Below are 19353 nucleotides of genomic sequence, written 5' to 3' on the forward strand. Positions count from 1 at the left end.
TGAATATGCTAAGGTTTGAAAATACAAATAATTTTCAAAGTTGCTTAAGTGATTTGGAAATAGTGAACTTGGAACTTTGCTTTGATATATCTGAATGAAAGGAGATGGCAGGAAGGGCCTGATTCACTGCCTCAGGAGTGGAGGCTCAAGGAGCAGCAGCCCAGTACCTACTTTCCAAGGTGTGGTTTCCCAGAAAGGAAGAGTTCCTCCAAACAGCTGGGTACAACAACAATCCTGCAACCATCAGATGGCCTCGGCCTTCACAGCCTGCACCCTGTCACGGCCTCAGGGCACTCATCTGAAATCTCACATCAGGGCTCATGTGGTCCCTTGACATCGCCCTTGTGAAGGCTCCAAGTCCACCAGGTGGCTAGAGTTTCTGGACACAGGCACTTAGAGCTACAAGACCCTTTCTCATCTCTCAAGTTGTTTGAAGAAGGCAGAGGCCAAAGAAGCTTTCTCTAAATGGCGCAACCGAGGGAAAAGAATAGCAAACTTTTCCCTACAAATGTTTTAGAAATACATACCAAGCTCTGAATTTTCCGCTCACACCAGACTGTGTTCTTAAGCCTCCAGGTGTCTGTACTGCTGCATTTTCTCTCCTTGTCCATGTGCTTATCAGTTCTGACAGCATCACCTTTCTGCTTCTGAAGGTGAGTGGAGGCCATCTCCCCTTCCACACTATCCCTGCCCTCCATTGCTGCCAACCAGTGCTTTGTAGTGCTTGCTTTTCATGCCTGGCTGCTGCTAAAGGAAAACTCCTTCCGACACCATTTCTGAAACCCTGGTACCCAGCACAGTGCCTGGACCAGAGTGACCACTCAATAAAAGGTTATTGAGCTGATGCAATTGTATCAGAGAATCTTTACAGTCACCATGACGCTTCTAGAAGAAGAACACAACAACCTGCATTATCACCTACAAAGAGCCGGCCAACACTGAACTGGCAGAAATGAATGCTCAAAGTAAGGAAATGCTGTCCTGACCCACTCATCACGGCATACTTAGTACCAGTTACATTCTTGGCATGTAGTAGGTACTCAAAATGGTTGACTGAAATACAGAATAACTTCAACCTTATAGTTTATAGAAATGAACAAGCCATTTATCTATACCTCCCCCCCAACCAAAACCAAACTGAATCAGCAGTTAAAGAGAACCAAAAATATATATGCAAAAAGAAAACAGCAAAGCTGTAGCCAGATACTGAGATCCCGAGATTCTTTGCCAGCAGGTCGGCCACACCAGTTTTGACTCAAGAATGTACCCCTTTGCTAGCCCATGCCTCTGTGCGTTCCTTACCTCTTCTCGCAAATCCCCCAGGAGCTACAGGCCCTCCAGGTCCTCAGAAATTAGTACTCTTCTCCATGCGATGGAAGATTTATTGGGTCTGGAGGCCAAGGCCCGTTGTGCTCAGGATGATAAAAAATCATCAGCAAAGGCAAAAAATAAGAGCGAGAGATGAGGTGAGAGCTGTTTTCCGGCAGGGGCAGGGTTAAACATTAACAAGATGGAAAGGTGCTTCTGCAAAGCTAGGCTGGGTCTCAACCCAGGAAGCCTCCAGGACTCAGGAAAAAAAAGAGAAAGAAGAGCCTATTAAAGATGCAATGTGCTAGAAAGCTAACGCAGCCACCACGAACCAACCTAGGAAGACCAGATTGTTTAATCGCTGGCTTGGAGATAAATCGGGAGCAATTAGGTCCATCCTGAAATAAACTTCAGACAGATTTTCAAAAAAGTATTTATTTTCAAAGAATATTTAATAATATGTGAAAGTTCAATCAGTATAATTTTAACTGAAAAGATAAGTTATAAAACTGTAAATACTATCCAAATTCAGAAAGAAAAAAAAAATTTAAAAAAAACATGTGAAAGGCCGGGCGCAGTGACTCACACCTATAATACCAGCACTTTTGGGAGGTCAAGTCGGGTGGATCATGAGGTAGGGAGTCCAAGACCAGCCTGGCCAAGATGGTGAAACCCCATCTCTACTAAACACACAAAAATTAGTGGGCACAGTGGCAGGTGCCTGTAATCCCAGCTACTCAGGAGGCTGAGGCAGGAGAATTGCTTGAACCCTGGGGAGGTGGAAGTTGCAGTGAGCCGAGATGGCATGCCACTGCATGCCAGCCTGGGCGACAGAGCGAGACTCTGTCTCAAAAACAAAAACAAAACAAAACAAAAAAATGTTAAAAAGTACTAGAAAAAAGTACACGCAGAATGGCAAAAATAATAGATGTTTTCATTTTCTATAATTTTACATATATTCCAAAATTTCTAAAATGTACATCCCATTATTCTTTGCCTTTAAATATGTGTGTGTGTGTGTGTGTATAAAAATGTAATTTTAAAAAGCTAAGAATGAGCCAGGCATGCATGCCTGTAGTCCCAGCTACTCAGGAGGCTGACAAGGGAGGATCATTTGAGCCCAGGAGTTAATTGTCACTGCACACCAGCCTAGGTGACAGGGTGAGACCCTGTCTCTAAACAAACCAACAAACAGCTAAAAATATGATTATATACTTAGCTTTTTCTTCTTTTGATGCAATGTAGAAAAATAGCAAAGGAAAAGTTTAATACATTCAGTTGCAAGAAAATTTCGACACCTATACAATGAAAAATACCGTAACTCCAATGAAAAGGAAAAGCCAAAATATAAAAAGGGTTAATATAGTAAAAGCATCCCAAAATAAAGAGGTAATCAACATGAACAGACAAATAATAAAATAAAAAGCACAATTAACAAGCATATAAAGCTATGGTTAATCTTGAGAAAAACCAAAGAGAGGCAACTAGAATGTTAAGGTACTAGTTTATAGAATTTACATTGGTCAGCAGTTTTCTACATGAAAATACTCATTGCTGGATAGATTATAATTAAATTGATATACATTCAAAGGAGCATATACATTAATTTAACCTTTCTAGAATGTATTCAGGCCACAGAGAATTAACAGCTCATAACTATGGATCATGCTACTGTACTTCTAAGAAATAAGAGTGAATAAATAAATAATTCAAAAGAAGAAAAAGACTATATATTTCGGTTTCCCCACATGTAAAATGATTCTCTACCTTACACAGTTGTGATGACAATTGAAAGAGGATTGATGAGATAAAGAATATGAGTTCTATAAATCAATATGCACACAAAGAAGGAAAGGGTTTTTTTTCAAATAATTTTAAATTTTATGTTAGATTCAGGGGGACATATGCAGGCTTGTTAACTGGGTATATTGCACAATGCTGAGGCTTGGGATATGACTGATCCTGCCACCCAAGTACTGAATAGTTTTTCAACACTTTCCCCTCTCTCCCATCTTGTAGTCCCCAGTATTTATTATTGCCATCTTTATGTCTATCAGTATCCATTGTTTAGCTCCCATTTGTGAGAACATATGGCATTTGGTTTTCTGTTCCTGCATTATTAATTTGCTTAGGATAATGGCTTCCAGCTGCATCCATGTTGCTGCAAAGGGCAAGGCTTCGTTCTTTTTCATGGCTGTGTAGTATTCATGGTGTATATACACCACATTTTCTTTATACAATCCACCACTGATGGGCACCTAGGTCGATTCCATTCTTTGCTATTGTGAATAGCGCTGCAATAAACACACAAGTGCATGTCTCTTTTTGGTAGAAACATTTATTTCCTTTTGGATATATACCCAGTAATGAGATTGCTGAGTTGAATGGTAGTTCTGTTTTTAAGTTTTCTGAGAAATCTCCAAACTGCTTTTCATAGTGGTTAAACTAATTTACATTCCCAACAACCACGTATAAGTGTTCCCTTTTCTCTGCAGTCACCCCAGCATCTGCTGTTTTTTTGACTTGATAATAGCCATTCTGACTGATGTGAGATGGTATCTCACTGTGCTTTTAATTTGCATTTATCTGATGATTAGTGATGCTGAGCATTTTTCCTTTGTTGGCAGCTTATATGCATCTTTTGAGAACTGTCTGTTCCTGTCTTTTTCTCACTTTTTAATGTTATTTGTTTTTTCCTTGTTCAATTGATTAAGTTTCTTAGAGATCCTGGATATTAGACCTTGGTTGGATGCATAGCTTGCAAATATTTTCTTCCATTCTGTAAGCTGTCTGTTTACTCTGTTGATAGTTTCTTTTGCTGCACAAAAGCTCTTTAGTTTAATTAGGTTCCACTTGTCAATTTTTGTTTCTTTTGTAGTTGTTTTTAAGGACTTAGTCATAAATTCTTTCCCAAGGCTGATGTCCAGAATGGTGTTTCCTAGGTTTTCTTCTAGGATCCTTATAGCTTGAGATCTCACATTTAAATCTTTAATTGATCGTAAGTTAATTTTTGTATATGGTATAAGAAAGGGATTTAGTTTCATTCTTCTGCATATGTCTACCCAGTTATTCCAGCACCATTCATTGAATAGGGAGTTCTTTCCCCATTGCTTATTTTTGTTGACTTTGTTAAAGATCAGATGACTAAAGGTATGTGGCTTTATTTCTAGATACTGTGTTCTGTTCCATTAGTCTATGTGTCTGTTTTTGTACCAGTACCATGTTGTTTTGCTTACTGCAGCTCTACAGTATGATTCTAAGTCAGGTACTGGGATACCTCTGAGTATGTTCTTTTTGCTTAGGATTGATTTCACTATTTGTACTCTTTTTTGGTTCCACATGAACCGTAGAATAGTTTTTTTTCTAGTTCTGTGAAAAATGACATTGGTAGCTTGAAAGGAACAGTGTTGAATCTACAGATTGCTTTGGGCAGTGTGGCTATTTTAATGATATTGATTCTTTAAATCCATGAACGTGAAATATTTTTCCATTAGTTTGTGTCATCCGTGACTTCTTTCAGTAGGGCTTTGTAGTTCTCCTTAGAGAAATATTTTACTTCTTTGATTAGATGTATTCCTAGGTATTTAAAAAACTGTTGCAACTATTATAAATGGGATTGTGCTGTTGATTTGACTCTCAGCTTGAAAATTACTGGTGTATAGAAATGCCATGAATTTTTATACATTGGTTTTGTATCCTGAAACTTTACTGAAATTGTTTATTAGTTCCAGAAGCCTTTTGGCAGTGTCTTTATAGTTTTCTAGGTATAGCATCATACTGTCAGCAAAGAGAGACAGCTTGATTTCTTTTCCTATTTGGATGCCTTTTAGTTATTTCTCTTGTTTGATTGCTTTGGATAGCACTTCCAATACTATGCTGAATAGAACTAGTGAGAATGGGTCCTTGTCTTGTCTCAGTTCTCAAGGAGAAGGCTTCCAGTTTTTACCCATTTAGTATAATGTTGGCTGTGGGTTTGTCATAGATGATTCTTATTATTTTGAAGTACGTGCCTTTGATGCCCAGTTTCTTGAAGGCTTTTATAATGAAGGGATTTTGGATTTTATCAAAATCTTTTTTTTGCATTTATTGAGATGATTGTATGGCTTTTGAATTCTGTTTATGGGTGAATCACATTTATTAATTTGCGTATGTAGAATCAACCTTCCCTCCCAGGAATGAAGCCTACTTAATCACAATGAAATAACTTTTTGATGTGCTGGATTCAGTTTGCTAGTATTTTGTCAAGGATTTTTGCACCTATTTTCATCAGGGATATTGGCCTGTGGTTTTCTTTTTTTATTGTGTCTTTGCAGGTGTTGGTATCACGGCAATGCTGGCTTCATAGAATAAGTTAGAGAGGGGTCTGTCTGCCTCACTTTTTTGGAATAGTTTCAGTAGAACTGGTACCAGCTCTTTTTTGTATGTCTGGTAGAATCTGGCTGTGAATCTCTCTGGTCCAGGGCTTTCTTTGAATGGTAGCTTTTTTATTACTGACTCAGTTTCACAACTTGAAACTGAGTCAGTAATAAAATATATTGGTCCTGAATATTGGTCCATTCAGGTTTCAATTTCTTCCTGATTCAATTTTGAAAGATTGTGTGTTTCCAGGAATTTTGTCCATTTCTTCTAGATTTTCTAGTTCGTGTGAACAGAGGTATTATTAATAGTCTCCAAAGATCTTTTGTATTTCTGTGGATCAATTGTAATGTCATATTTGTCATTTCTGATTGTGATTATTTGTAACTTCTCTATTTTCTTCTTTGTTAATCTAGTTACTCGTTTACCAAACTTGTTTATCCTTTCAAAGAACAAACTTTTGGTTTTGTTGATTCTTTGTACAGGTTTTTGAGTCTCAATTTTGTTCAGTTCTGCTCTGATTTTAGTTATTTTTTCCTTTTTCTACTAGCTTTGGGGTAATTGTTTTTCTAATTCCTTTAGGTTGTTAATTAGATATCTTTCTAACTTTTTAAAGTAGATGTTAAGCACTATAAGCTTTCCTCTTAACACTGCCCAAAATAAAAGTTTTTGATGTCAAATTTATTTATCATGGTGAAAATCTGTTAACAACTAAGCATCCAGCAATAAGGAAATAAGAAAACTATAGTATAGCCACCTGAAAGAATTTATATAATTGTGTATGAATTTATACAGTCATAGGGAAGAAAATACTTGAAATCTTATAATGACAAAAGCAAAATAGAAATGTTATCTGTGTACTCAGATTGTGACTAAAAGGTATGATGCCCAACTGTCTAGAAAAAATGCAAATGGTTGAGACTTGAATACCATTGACAGGAAAACTGATGAGAGATTAATTCTTATCAGTTTGACTTCCTTTATTATTTTTTTCTTTGTTTTTGAAATGGAGTCTCACTCTGTTGCCCAGACTGGAGTGAAGTGGTGCAATCTCAGCTCACTGCAGGTTCAAGTGATTCTCCTGCCCCCAGGTTCAAGTGATTCTCCTGCCTCAGCCTCCTGAGTAGCTGGGATTATAGGCACCCACCACCACACCCAGCTAATTTTGGGTATTTTTAGTAGAGACAAGATTTCACCATGTTGGCCAGGCTGGTCTTGAACTCCTGATCTCAGGTGATCCACCCACCTCGGCCTCCCAAAGTGCTGGGATTATAGGCATGAGCCCCCACGCCCAACCAACTTCCTTTATTATTTTAATATGTTACTTGAATAATTAAGGCAAAACTATTGGGGGAAATGCTAAAAATACACTTCAACCTTGTGTATCAACTTGATGCACAATATTAACCTGGCTTCAAGGCCTGTCCTAGGAGATCTAGCATTAACAGAACTAAGAGGAAGCCATATGGACATACTTGACTTCACCCCACGAACCAAGAGAAAATCCTCTATTGAAGGCTAGGAGTTCAGGTTGGGAGAACCCCACCTGTTCATGACCAGGAGGTAGGCAGGCAGACAAGCCCTAGGTATGACTACCAGGGAAAAAATGAAAAGTGCCACTCTGTCCTTTGTCAAAACATTTGGGGCTCTCCTCATCAACTCAAAGAACAGGTTTCTGGGCAGCATCCTGGGAAGAGCCAGAAAATTTCTCTGATAGTTATCCCTCTGACATTTTTATGGCATGAATTTCCTTTGTGGCATGACGGTTTGTGATTATACAGGCATTCATTTAGTATTTAATTCCGCTAAAAATATAAGCTTCATAAATAGGAATCTTATCAACCTTCTTCTCTATTACTTCCAGTGAGTATCTCTAGACACTAGATGAGTGTCTGGCATGTAACAAGCACGCAGTATGTATTTGTTGAATGAATAAATGGGTGAAGGGTTGACAGCTCTTACTTCTGGCATCACTCGTGGAAGAGGCTCTTTCTTAGCCCCCTATAGAAAACACTGTGGGCAGTCACCAGACTTTTGGATGACACCTCTTGCCTGTGAATGCTGGTTTGCTGCCATCCTCCAGCTGGCAGCCAGGGTATAAAACTTTTTGTTTGATACAGCCCACAGGCATCAGAAGACTGCATCAAGCCCAGCTCTTCCTCCCTCACGTCAACTGCATCTGTTCAGAAAACCTTGCTCTCAAAGAAAATAAAAATCACTCTCTACTTTTAATTTCCAAAAATCAACCGATTGAAACAAAAGTGGTGCAGCTATCTAGATTTATCATAAGTGATGAGGACTTTCCACAAATAGTCCCTGCTGATGAGGAGATAGCAGCACTACTGATCTTCAACTCTCTGTAGAAGTGATAAGGAACCCTCAACTTTCTGGGTGAGAAACTTTAGCAATCCTGGCAATAACAGCTACCATTTACTTAGCACTAGCTATGTGCCAAGCACTGACTATAGCTTAGGAATGAATAATACAAGCTTTGGAATCAGACTGATCAAGACAAGAACCCAAACTGCCTTTCACCAGGTATATGACCTGCAGCAAGTTACTCAACCTCTTAAGATTCAAGAGTTAAGGCATCTTTATCTGTAAAATGGAAATAATAATAATAATAATAATAAGTCCTACCTCACAGTGTGACTTACAGAATCAGGTAAGATAATCCACTCGGCCAGGTGAGGTAGCACGTACCTGCAATCCCAGCACTTTGGGTGGCCGAGGCAGATAGATCACTTGAGGTCAGGAGTTTTCGACCAGCCTGGCCAACATGGTGAAACCCCGTCTCTACTAAAAATACAAAATTATCCAGGCATGGTGGCATGCACCTGTAATCCCAGCTACTCAGGAGGCTGATGTAGGAGAATCATGTAAACCCAGGAGGTGGAGGTTGCAGTGAGCTGAGATTCCAGCACCGCACTCCAGCCTGGGCAACAGAGTGAGACTCCATCTCAAAGAAAAAAATAATCCACTCAAAGAGATTACAATAGTCACCATCCCTGTGGATACCCTCACTACCCCCATTTTTACAGTGAGACTGAGACAGGGAAAATAAGTAATTTACCCAGATTAAGTGGAATGAAACTTTAAATGTCGGAGACTCTTTCATGCCTTTGCAGCTCTGTACAAGATGTTCTTCAGCAGTGTCCTCTCCTGTCCTGTTCCCATAGGGCCATGCCCACTCAGCTTCCAGCACCAGCTCAAGTGCTCCTTAACTCTCAAGCCTTCCTTGGCCCCACAGAGATCAGCATGGCTCCACGGTGCCCATTCTTCCCCTCATCAAACTTCGTGACATTTGTCTGTTTGCAAATCTGTCCCAACCAGATTGAGAGCTCTTGGGCCACAACTAGGAAATGCTCAGTCATGTCTGAATGCAAGAATGAAGCTAGCTCCTGACACCATCCCTCCTCACTGCCCACTGCCTTCAATTGCTAGGATCACCCCTCCCACTTACCCACCTATCACCTGCAGTTGCCAGAATCTCTTTTACAGCACCATCATTGCAAATGTTCATTTTGTCTGTTGGATACGCTAAATGACAGAGAATTTACTACCGCCCCAGACCACACACAACTGTGCGAGCAGCTTGCCTCTTAGAAATATCTTAAAATTAAGGAAAAATCAACTTCCCTGTAAAAATAAATCCAGTGTTACAGCTGGGCATGGTGGCTCACACCTGTAATCCCAGCACTTTGGGAGGCCAAGGCGGGCAGATCACTTGAGGTCAGGAGTTCAAGACCAGCCTGGCCAAAATGGTGAAACCCCATCTCTCCTAAAAATACAAAAATTAGCTGGGCGTGATGGCACACACTTGTAGTCCCAGCTACTTGGGAGGCTGAGGTGCTGAACTCAGGAGGCAGAGGTTGTAGTGAGCTGAGATTGTATTACTGCACTCCAGCCTGAGCAACAGAGCGAGACCCCATCTCAAAAACAAAAAAATAAATAACCCAGTGTTTTAAGCTGTATGCACTGGAGTCACGTACACTCAGATGGAGAACCTCTATCACTTGTTGAGCACATGCTATTTGTCAGGCTCAAAGTGAAGAGCCTCATGTGCATCATCAACACATTTCATCCTCACAGGACAACACTACCTATGACCCCACTTACCTGGTTGTAGTCATCTTCGCCCCCACCCAAAATACTGTGCTTCATTGCCTAAATATTTTAGCTCCAACACTGTTTCTGTTGTAACTCCTAGTGATATTAATAGCCAGAATCTATAGGATATTCCAGTTCTCTGGCCTCACAGTTCTTTGACCTCCTCTACCCCAGTGATTGCGACCATGGCCACTCACTCCCAATCATATCTCTGATCTTGTTATTTCCCAAAAATACCTTCCATAACCTTGAGTTCAGGCATCCCATCTCCAATTACCACTCCTGTCTATGCAGCTTATTCCAGCTAGTACCCCAACTCCAACAAGCTTCTGTGGTTAATTCTACCACCTGTCACTGTTCCTCACTTTCCTCATATTCTTACTTCCCTTCTTACACAGCTGAAATTCCATGGTCAAAATCATTAAAATGAGTCCCTTGCCCTCTCTTATCACACATGATTGGCTAAAACCCAATCCTGGTTAAATCCAGCCGGCAAACATGCAACTGAACATGGCTAGAGAAAAAATTGCACAACAGTGCTTACTGATCTCACTTCGAATGCATGATCTCTAACTGCCAGGAGGACCTTAATGCTTCTCAGAAATCATAGGCTACTTTTCCAGTCTATTCATCTGGCGCATACCCACTATTTGACTTCCTCCTTTTAATCTGACTCTCCTGTGATGAATTTGCTACTTGTTCCTAGAGAAAACAAAGCTGCCAGATTAGAACTTCCTCACAGCCCCTAACACAGCCCGCTTTATCTGCATTTATGCCCATATGCCTCGTTACTATAGATGAACTAGCTATGTCCAACACCTGGAATAACCAACACTTGTCCACTAGTTCCCACATATTACTGTTTACTTAAGAAAGTTATTCTAGAAAACCTCTCCTTTTTTTTTTCTTTTTCATTAAGTATCCCTCTCTAAAAGATTACTCCCATCAGCATATAGACACACTGGTGTTCTACTATCTTAAAAAGCAAAAACAAAACACGTCTTATGAGTCAAGCAGCCACCACCGGACCCTGATCAGTCTTAGCATCATTAATAGTGAGACACCTACACAGTATGTGCCTTCTGATGTGATATGATATGAGGCGCATGGCACCACCTAATTCTTTTTTTTTTTTTTTAAGAGAAAAGGTCTCACTTTGTCACCCAGGCTGGAGTGCAGTGGTGCAATCTCCTCTCTCCACAACCTCAACCTCCCAGGTTTAAGCGATTCTCCCACTCAGCCTCCTGAGTAGCTGGGATCACAGGCACACACCACCACCCCTGGCTAACCACCTATGAAAACTTCTTGTCTAAAACATTTAATCTGTATATTATCAAGCCTTCACGCACAATTCCAGTTTGTAGGAAACACAGAAGAAAGAAGCACACAAGTTAAATAACACCATAGGAAAATTATCAGACAAATCCAGAAGGCGGGACGTCCTATGGGACAACTGAACTGGTTTCATCAACAAGTAAATGGGAATAAAAAACAAATGCTTCACAGATATAATAATATGTAATATGTAGATCTTGTCTGGATCTTGGTCTGAAAAAAACCTTGGGAACCAATAGGGATATTTGAACATAGATTATTATATGATATTAAGAAATTATTATTAATTATGTTAGGTATATAAAAGCATTGTGGTTATATTTTTTTAAAGTCCATGTGAAATAGTGAGAGATGAAGTATACTTTAAAAATCTACTTTAAAATCCTCCAGCCAAAAAAGAGATTCAGCAAACATGAAAAAAACGCAATGTCATTTTTTATAGGTATTCAAATTAAGCTATGCAACAAGACTGATTTTCAAACTCCTTTCTTCTTAGACAATGATATAGTTTGGGAGTGGGGAGAGTTTTAAAGAGTTTGAAGAAAAAAGTTACGACTGATAATTGTTTCTGTTTTACTCAAGAAATTAACTAAAAGATAGATGACTTTAGAAAAGTCACATATTGAGCCATTCATTGCATGAGTTCTAAATAAACTCCATTTCACTGCCCTGACCCTAAACCTCTTGACCTCATTTATCTTCCTTAACATGCCTTATTTCTGTTTCCTTTACAGTAAAACTCCTTGTCCATAGTCTTGTTTGCGATGGCTATCTGCCCACTCTCACTTGAACCCACTCCAGCCAGGCCTCCCCTATCTTCATGAACCTGATCTTGTCAGAGTCACAAGGATCTCTATGACCTCCACGTTGCTAGCCAAGTGGTCAGTGCTCAGTCTTCATCTTACCCAACCCACCAGCAGTCCATCACTTCCTCCTCCTTGATGAGTACTCTTCACCTAGCTTCCAAAACCTACACTTCTCCTGGCTTTTCCCCACCTTACCGGTAATGCCTGACTGCTCTCATTGCTGGCTCCTCGTCTTCTGCCCCACCTTTATGCACAGAAATGCCCTAGGTCTGCCCTTTTTCTACCTATACTCACTCTCAACTGCTTGCGAGCATCTTGTGGTCTGCTCTCTACCTACCCAGCCTGCAGTTTGCACTCGACATCTGTTTGATGAAGTGCACTGCGTGTGGAAAGTAGGTTCTGTCAGTGAGCTTTTACAGAAAGGAAGCCTTTGAAAAAAATTTTTTGAGAAAAGAAGGGGGGCAAGAAGGGGGGCTGGAATAAAACATGGCACTCACTTCACTACTTACTCTCTTATCTATTACCTGCAGAGGGGAGGCAACAGTGTGGAACACAGTGATTCTCAGATGTAGAGCACATCCAAAGTATTAAAATCATGTGTCAAAATGTGGGTTCCTGAATTCTGTCTCAATCCTTCCGATTCAGAATGGAGGGGGGCATTGAGGGAACATTGCGGGGAGGTCAGAAATCTACATTTAATAAGCATCCCAGGCAACTGCTTCTCAGGCAAGTGATGAGAAACAGGTAGCTGAGGACAGTGCTACTGAAAGTGAGATCTGCAGAGAAGTGCTAGGCCGAGAAAGCGTTTCAAGATACAAGATGAGAAAAGTACAGAAGCGGAGTGTAAGCAACTTTTACAGTAATTTTTTTTCTTTTCTTTTTTTTTTAAGATGGGGTTTCACCATGATGGCCAGGCTGGTCTTGAACTCCTGACCCTCAGGTAATCCACCCACCTCGGCCTCCCAAAGTGCTAGGATTACAGGCGTGAGCCACCGTGCCCAGCCTAACTTTTACAGTAATTTTAAAGAGTAATAGTATGCCTGTTAAATCAATACTTTTTAAAATGGGGCTTTTATTTCAAATGTCCTTTTTCCTCATTTCATTCTTCCAGAATGCATTTTTATTGTATTTTACAAAACTATTGGTGTGACAGAAACTGGGAAAAAATTTGGTTCTTCGCCACCAATAATTTGAGAAGCGTTGGCTTTGGAGAAACAGCTCGCTCAGGCTCTATTCTCAAAAACCTAGATGGAAGCCCTGGCTTTTATACTGTAAGTTATGTTAGACCAGTTAGTCAATTTCTGTGAACCTTGTGTCTACATCTGTGAAGGACAACAATACTTAAAAGGTTACCTCTGGAGGGCTATGCTGACAATTTAATGATAGGTAAATTTTATCACTTTAGCTAGTAATTATTGAGCTTTTACTATGCGCTATGCAATTTATAGGCAGTAAAGTTCCTGTAATTTGGTGAAGCTCATTTAATTCCTGCTGCTGCAGGAATTAATAGTGCCCAAGGCCAGGACTGGTATCACCATACGCTTCACAGAGTCCCCAGAGGAGCTTGCTCAGGCTGTCTGGCTCCAACACCCCAGCTCCTACCCACTGAGCTCTACCAAGTGAGAGCCAACATGGGTCAAAGCATTAATCATTTTGTCAAAACATTTCTGACAAGTCATTATTTTGCTCAAAAGCACAGCAAAGGTCGGAAGCATGATATGCAACAAGAAACCGACTTGTAGCTCGTCAGTCTGAGAAGAGAGGGAAAGCAAGGAAGCCATGAGAGGCCTGCAGTGTCTGAGAGGCTGTGACTGCTTGCAAATGTTTCCTCATGGACAGGCCCACCTGCAGGGCTCATGGCGGGGTGGGGAGATCCTGCCCAGAGCAAAGCCCTGAAGATAAAGGGGCTTTCAGTCCTGCCAGCGGTCTTTTACCGGAGATTACATCTTTTTCCAGCCAGGCAGCACTGATGGAGAAGATAATGAAGTCCTCAGAACATTTCCCTGAGTAAATTTCCCCAGAGGTTTTCTAAGAGCCTGGAGAACAGAACTTTGTGGGGGCTGTTGTCCCCACCACCAAGAGGTCAGGCAGCAGTCCCTGACCAGAGTCAACCACTCGGAACTGATTAGGAGAGCTCTGAACTCCGGACTGACACAGCCATGGCAAAGGGAAATCATGAGCCATTTGCTACTGTCTTCAACATTGCACCCCACGGACAGACAGACAGACAGACATATACTTGTAGAAAAATTTGCCTTCCTGAAGGTTACCGTGAGCCGAGATTGCACCACTGCACTCCAGCCTGGCGACAGAGCAAGACTCCGGCTCACGGTAACAATAAGGAAGAAAAAAAAAAAAAACAGAAATATTTGCCTTCCTATTTGACAGGTACCTGGCAAAAAGTAGGTCTTTCATGTCCCATGAGTTCCCCTTCTGTATAATGCCCACTCCCCACTATGAGCCCAGCCCCAGCAGGCAACTCTCATATGCTTACCACACAGTCTGCACTCCGCTTGGTAAATGAGCGTTGAGCAGAGGCGAGCACAGAAAGGGCCTATAAGAGAACGGTAAAAACACTGCACCCCTCCCCAGCTACATAGCCACCCACTCTTTCCTCCACACCCCTACACTACACCCCACCCCTGTGCTACAGAGAGGCAGAGAAAACAGCACATGGGCCTGTCACCTCCTCAGAAAGAAGAACTGTCTCACCTCCTCCTAATCTTTACTACACGGCTTCCTTTTTTGCCTGGAGTAATTTAAAGCAAATGCCAGACTTCATACCAGTTTCCTTCTACCGGCTTTTTACAACTGGCGAGCCAACAAAAAATTAAGTCTAAATGTTCTAAGACCTCCATTGCATGCAAAGAAATAACTTACTCCCCTGGCATCTAGAATTAGCTATGTACCACCCCTGGAAGAATTGAGAACGTAGACCCTCAAATTCTCTATATTATGAGACACACGCACACAGACAGACACACACACACCAGGTTCTGCCAGAGAATATATGAATATATATAACTAAATATGACCACAATGCCATTATCCCCTAATCTCCAATCCACTTTTAAATTTTTACCAATTCTCTCAATAATGCCTTTTACACTAACCTGCTTGAAAGAGGATCCAATCAAGGACGGCACAGTTTGTTTGGATGATATGCCATTTTCAATTCTTTCCTATCTGTAATAGTTCCTTGCTCCCTTATGTTTTCTCTTCCATGACATATATTTGTTGAGAAAACTGTCATTTCTCCTGTGGAATGGCTTACATTCTGAGCCTGGCTCATGACTTCTTCACGGTGGCATTCAATGTTCTCCTCTTTGCTCTGTGTTTCCTTAAACTGAGTGTTAGATTTCAAGGCTTGCTGAGATTTGGTGGTTTCAAATTCAATGTTTCTCCCAGGTTTTTTTTTAATATATACATATATGCAATATATATATGTGAATATATAAAACATATTATGTATATATATAACATATATGTATGTATAAAACTTATGTATATATAGAAAACATGTTTACATAGAAAAATACATATATATAAAAACGTTTATGTAGAAAACATATATATGTATATATAGAAAACATATATATACTCAAAAGGATCTAAGTCTTGGCAGTCTAAGGGAGTTGGAGGTGAGGAAATGAACAGGGAAGGCTGAGTTCTACTTTGTGGTGGCCCCAGGGCCTGTGAGAAGACATACACCAATACTCATCGGATAGGTTCATTCATTCAGCAAATGCTGATTGCCTACTGTGAACCAGACTGCAGATACAGCAGTAGAGAAACGAGCCAGAAATCCCTAACCCTCCAGCACTCACCCTCTAGTGAGGATAAATAACCGAGGCAAACAACATAAATTATGTGGTGCTTTGCAAGGAGATAACTGATACGCAGACAGTTAAAGTAGGGAAGAGGGATAGGGACAGCTTGGGGTGGGTGAGGTGGAGATTTAACTCAGATGGTCAGAGAAAGCCTCACTGAGAAGACATTTGAGCAAAAGTTGGAAGGAGATGTAAACCAAAAACAAAATCCTGGGCAGACCGCAGTGACTCATGCCTGTAATCCCAGCAGTTTGGAAGGCAGAGGCAGATGGATCACCTGAGGTCGGGAGTTCAAGACCAACCTGACCAACATGGAGAAAACTCATCTCTACTAAAAATACAAAATCAGACAGGTGTGGTGGCGGGCACCTATAATCCCAGCTACTTGGGAGGCTGAGGCAGGAGAATCTCTTGAACCCGGGAGGCGGAGGTTGCAGTGAGCAGAGATCGTGCCATTGCACTGCAGCCTGGGCAACAAGAGCAAAGCTCCATCTCAAAAAAATTAAATAAAATCCTAAGCCCACCACCAACCAAGTAAATGGACTCCTATTTGGCCATAGGCATCCCCAAGAAACCTGAAAAATGGAATTCTCAGCCATGATCGGAAGAGAAGTTACACCCTCATCATATCCATCCCTTTGGGGTTTAGGCATCACTGACCAGCATTCAAGTTAAAATAGAGATCATAAGACTGACAAAACAGACCGTTTGTGGCAAGAAGATACCAAATGATACACAATACCTGAGGCCATGAAAGCCCAAGATTAAGTCATACCCTATAAGCAGTAAAGTCTCGTTAAATGGGGGTTTTTAATTAACCCAGTATACTGCAGCTTAATTTCCAACCTGACTCTGGTATAGTATCACATGACAGATCACTGACTCTGAAGGAAATTAAAATGTTTTACCCCCAAATACATTTTTTTGACATACTTGGAAATGGCTGCCACAGAACCTTCAGACTGCAAAGCCATCTTTGGTGAGGGAAACCTGCATCTCTAGAGAATCTATATTAATGCCTTCCCTTGCTAGGTCTTTCCAAGATCTCGGAGAAATTAACTGAGCATCAGACAACTAAAGGTCTGAGAAGAGACAATCACTGTCTGTGCACCCTGAGGGCTGCTATCTATGAGGCTTCAACCACTCAGCGAAGGACCTTGGCGCCCACAGCCTCCTTATCTTAACTCAGATACTTCTTCCTGCAGACTTCAAGTCAGTAGACAATAGCTTAACTCTCTCAGCTACTGTCAGATAGAGTCCCTAAAATGCACCTATGACTTGTAAGGTGCCCTCAGCCCTCCCCAAACCCTCAACCCCAAACTCCTATGTAGGGAAAAACTCTCTCTAACCATCTATTCTCTGTTCTCGAACCACAAAATCAACACAGAAGATGACTTATGTGACCATATGTATGGGACTCTTTTCCCCCACACACCAAGCAGCAACACCAGCTTGGTGTCCTCCAATTCAGTTCCAATACTATCTACCTGGAAATAGTGTCAGATCCCACAGATTGAGGGCTTAGGGTCCAAGACATCCCCTGCTCCACCAGTGACAAGTCCAGGCCTCCAGAACGTCTGATCAACCAGCTTCAATTGGGGTTCCCCCTCTCTGTGGGTTCAATTAATTTGCTGGAGCGGCTCATAGAACTCAGAGAAATGCCTACTTACATTTACTGGTTTATGATAAAGGACGCTGCAGAGCATACAGATGAAGAGATGTGTAGAGCAAGGCATGGGGGAAGGGAGGCAGAGCTTCCATGCTCTCCCTGGTTGTGCAGCCCTCCAGGAACCTCCTCCAGTTCAGCTATCGGAAAGCTCACCAAACCCTGTCCTCTTGGGTTTTTATAGAAGCTTCTTGACGTCAGCACGCCTTCCCCCAGGCTATAGGGTGGGAGCCTCTCATCGGAAGGTTTTTTTTTTAAACAGAGTCTCGCTCTGTTGCCCAGGTTGGAATGCAATGGCACAATCTCGGTTCACTGCAACCTCCACCTCCCGGGTTCAACCAATTCTTCCTGCCTCAGCCTCCGAGTAGCTGGGATTACAAGTGCCCACAATCACACCCGGATAATTTTTCTGTTTTTAGGAGAGACAGGATTTCACCATGTCGGTCAGGCTGGTCTTGAACTCCTGACTTCAAGTGATCCACCCACCTTGGCCTCCCAAACGGCTGGGTTTACAAGCATGAGCTACTGCGCCCAGCCTCATGGGAAGTTCTTAAGGCCCACAGTCAGGCCAGGAAACATTAGAATCGTGCCTTGGGGCAAGGGAAAGGAAGGCAGGAGAGAGACTGTTTCTTGAGGACTGCCCTAGAAGCCTAAAAACCCCAACATTATAGCAAGACTATAGCACGGGGAATGGGGTTATGACCCAGGAACCATGTATGAAAACCAATACATATGTCAGAATACCACACCCCTCCCCCACTTTCAGGGGTCTCATATGTTTTTAGCAGAACTAACAATTACCTTACAGGTATTGATTTCCATCTTTGCCTGTAATGCCTGTCTCCCTAAAATCTATAAAACCGCACGGGGACCCAACCACCTCAGCACCACTTACTCAAGGCTTCTTGGGTTTGTGCTTTCTGTAGGCTACAGTAACTCATTATGGCCTCAGGATAAACTTCTCTAAAATATTTTACAGATTTTTGGCTTTTCTGTTAACAGAGATGAGGGAGACAACCATGGAGATTTCTGAGAAAAGAGGGTTGCAGGCAGAGGAAACAGCAAGACACCAACACAGGGGCAGCCAGATCACGTGGGGCCTTACACAGGTGTAGGAATTTTAACTTTCATCTGAGTAAGACTTGGCTGATATATGTTTGAAAAGCATCACGAATGCTGCCCTGAGAATCAACTGTGAAAAGCAGCAGGTCCTGAAAGGTGAAAAGAAGACCTTTGCAATAATCCAGGTGAGAACGGCACAGGGTCCCAGTCCTGAGCTCCCGCTGGGTGCTAACATCTTATAGCTGTTACCAAACTTAATCCTTACCACCACCCTGTGTGGTAGGGTATTAACAATCCCCTTTTTTAAACAAAGAAATTGAAACTCGGGGAGTTTAAGTCATTTGCTCAAGATGTCATTGTAAATGGTCAAACCAGGGTGTGACCAGATTATCTAACCGACAAACGGGTCATGCCTTTCATCCTATGTCCCTCTACTCAGGCCTTTCCAAGGGCTACTGCAAACCTCTCTGCTTTACCACATCAACTACAGTTGCTAATCATTATACTGACCTCCTGGTGACACCTATTTACTCTGCCCTGATCTTCATCTCCTTCATCTTCAATGCGCAAACCTCACCCTCATCTGGACCTTAGAATCCAAACTTTCTGCTTAGACTTAGAGCCTTTGACACCCTGCTGTCCCCAGAGGGCACCTCCACTAGCCATAGTGCCTCCGAGAGGGGCTCCATGTGTCCTGGCCACCAGAAACGCTCTCTCATTTCTCTAAGAGCTTAGATTCTTAATGTGTGTCACCTGATCTGTCACTTAATGCCCTTTCCTCATATCAGGTATAGCTAGCTGCCCCATCAAAAGTTTGCTCCTTCTGCCATATGGAGTCATTGCTGTAAATTACTGCCCAGAGAGGGACTGCATTTTACAC

At 41.7% G+C, this 19353-nt stretch overlaps 1 protein-coding gene across 16 annotated transcripts in view; it reads right to left on the reverse strand.

Moving 5' to 3' along the window:
* Nucleotides 1-19353, reverse strand: part of ST6GAL1 (ST6 beta-galactoside alpha-2,6-sialyltransferase 1) — a 160609-nt gene that overhangs the window by 51422 nt on the left and 89834 nt on the right. The window contains exons 1-2 of one of the 16 annotated variants that reach the window (XM_032298309.1): nt 12924-14366; nt 12111-12766 (exon numbers count right to left, since the gene is read on the reverse strand). The exons of 11 other annotated variants lie outside the window; for them this stretch is intronic. The gene's annotated coding sequence lies outside the window, so the exon portion shown is untranslated. Of the gene's footprint in view, nt 1-1302; nt 1826-12110; nt 12782-12923; nt 14367-14409; nt 15382-17415; nt 17686-19353 lie in introns of those variants that run through there. 4 more of the 16 variants (XM_032298312.1, XM_032298308.1, XM_032298311.1 and 1 more) reach the window with 4 other exon arrangements.

Source organism: Sapajus apella, unplaced genomic scaffold, assembly GCF_009761245.1.
Source record: "Sapajus apella isolate SASKATOON/1434 unplaced genomic scaffold, GSC_monkey_1.0 scaffold38, whole genome shotgun sequence".
NCBI lineage: Eukaryota > Metazoa > Chordata > Mammalia > Primates > Cebidae > Sapajus > Sapajus apella.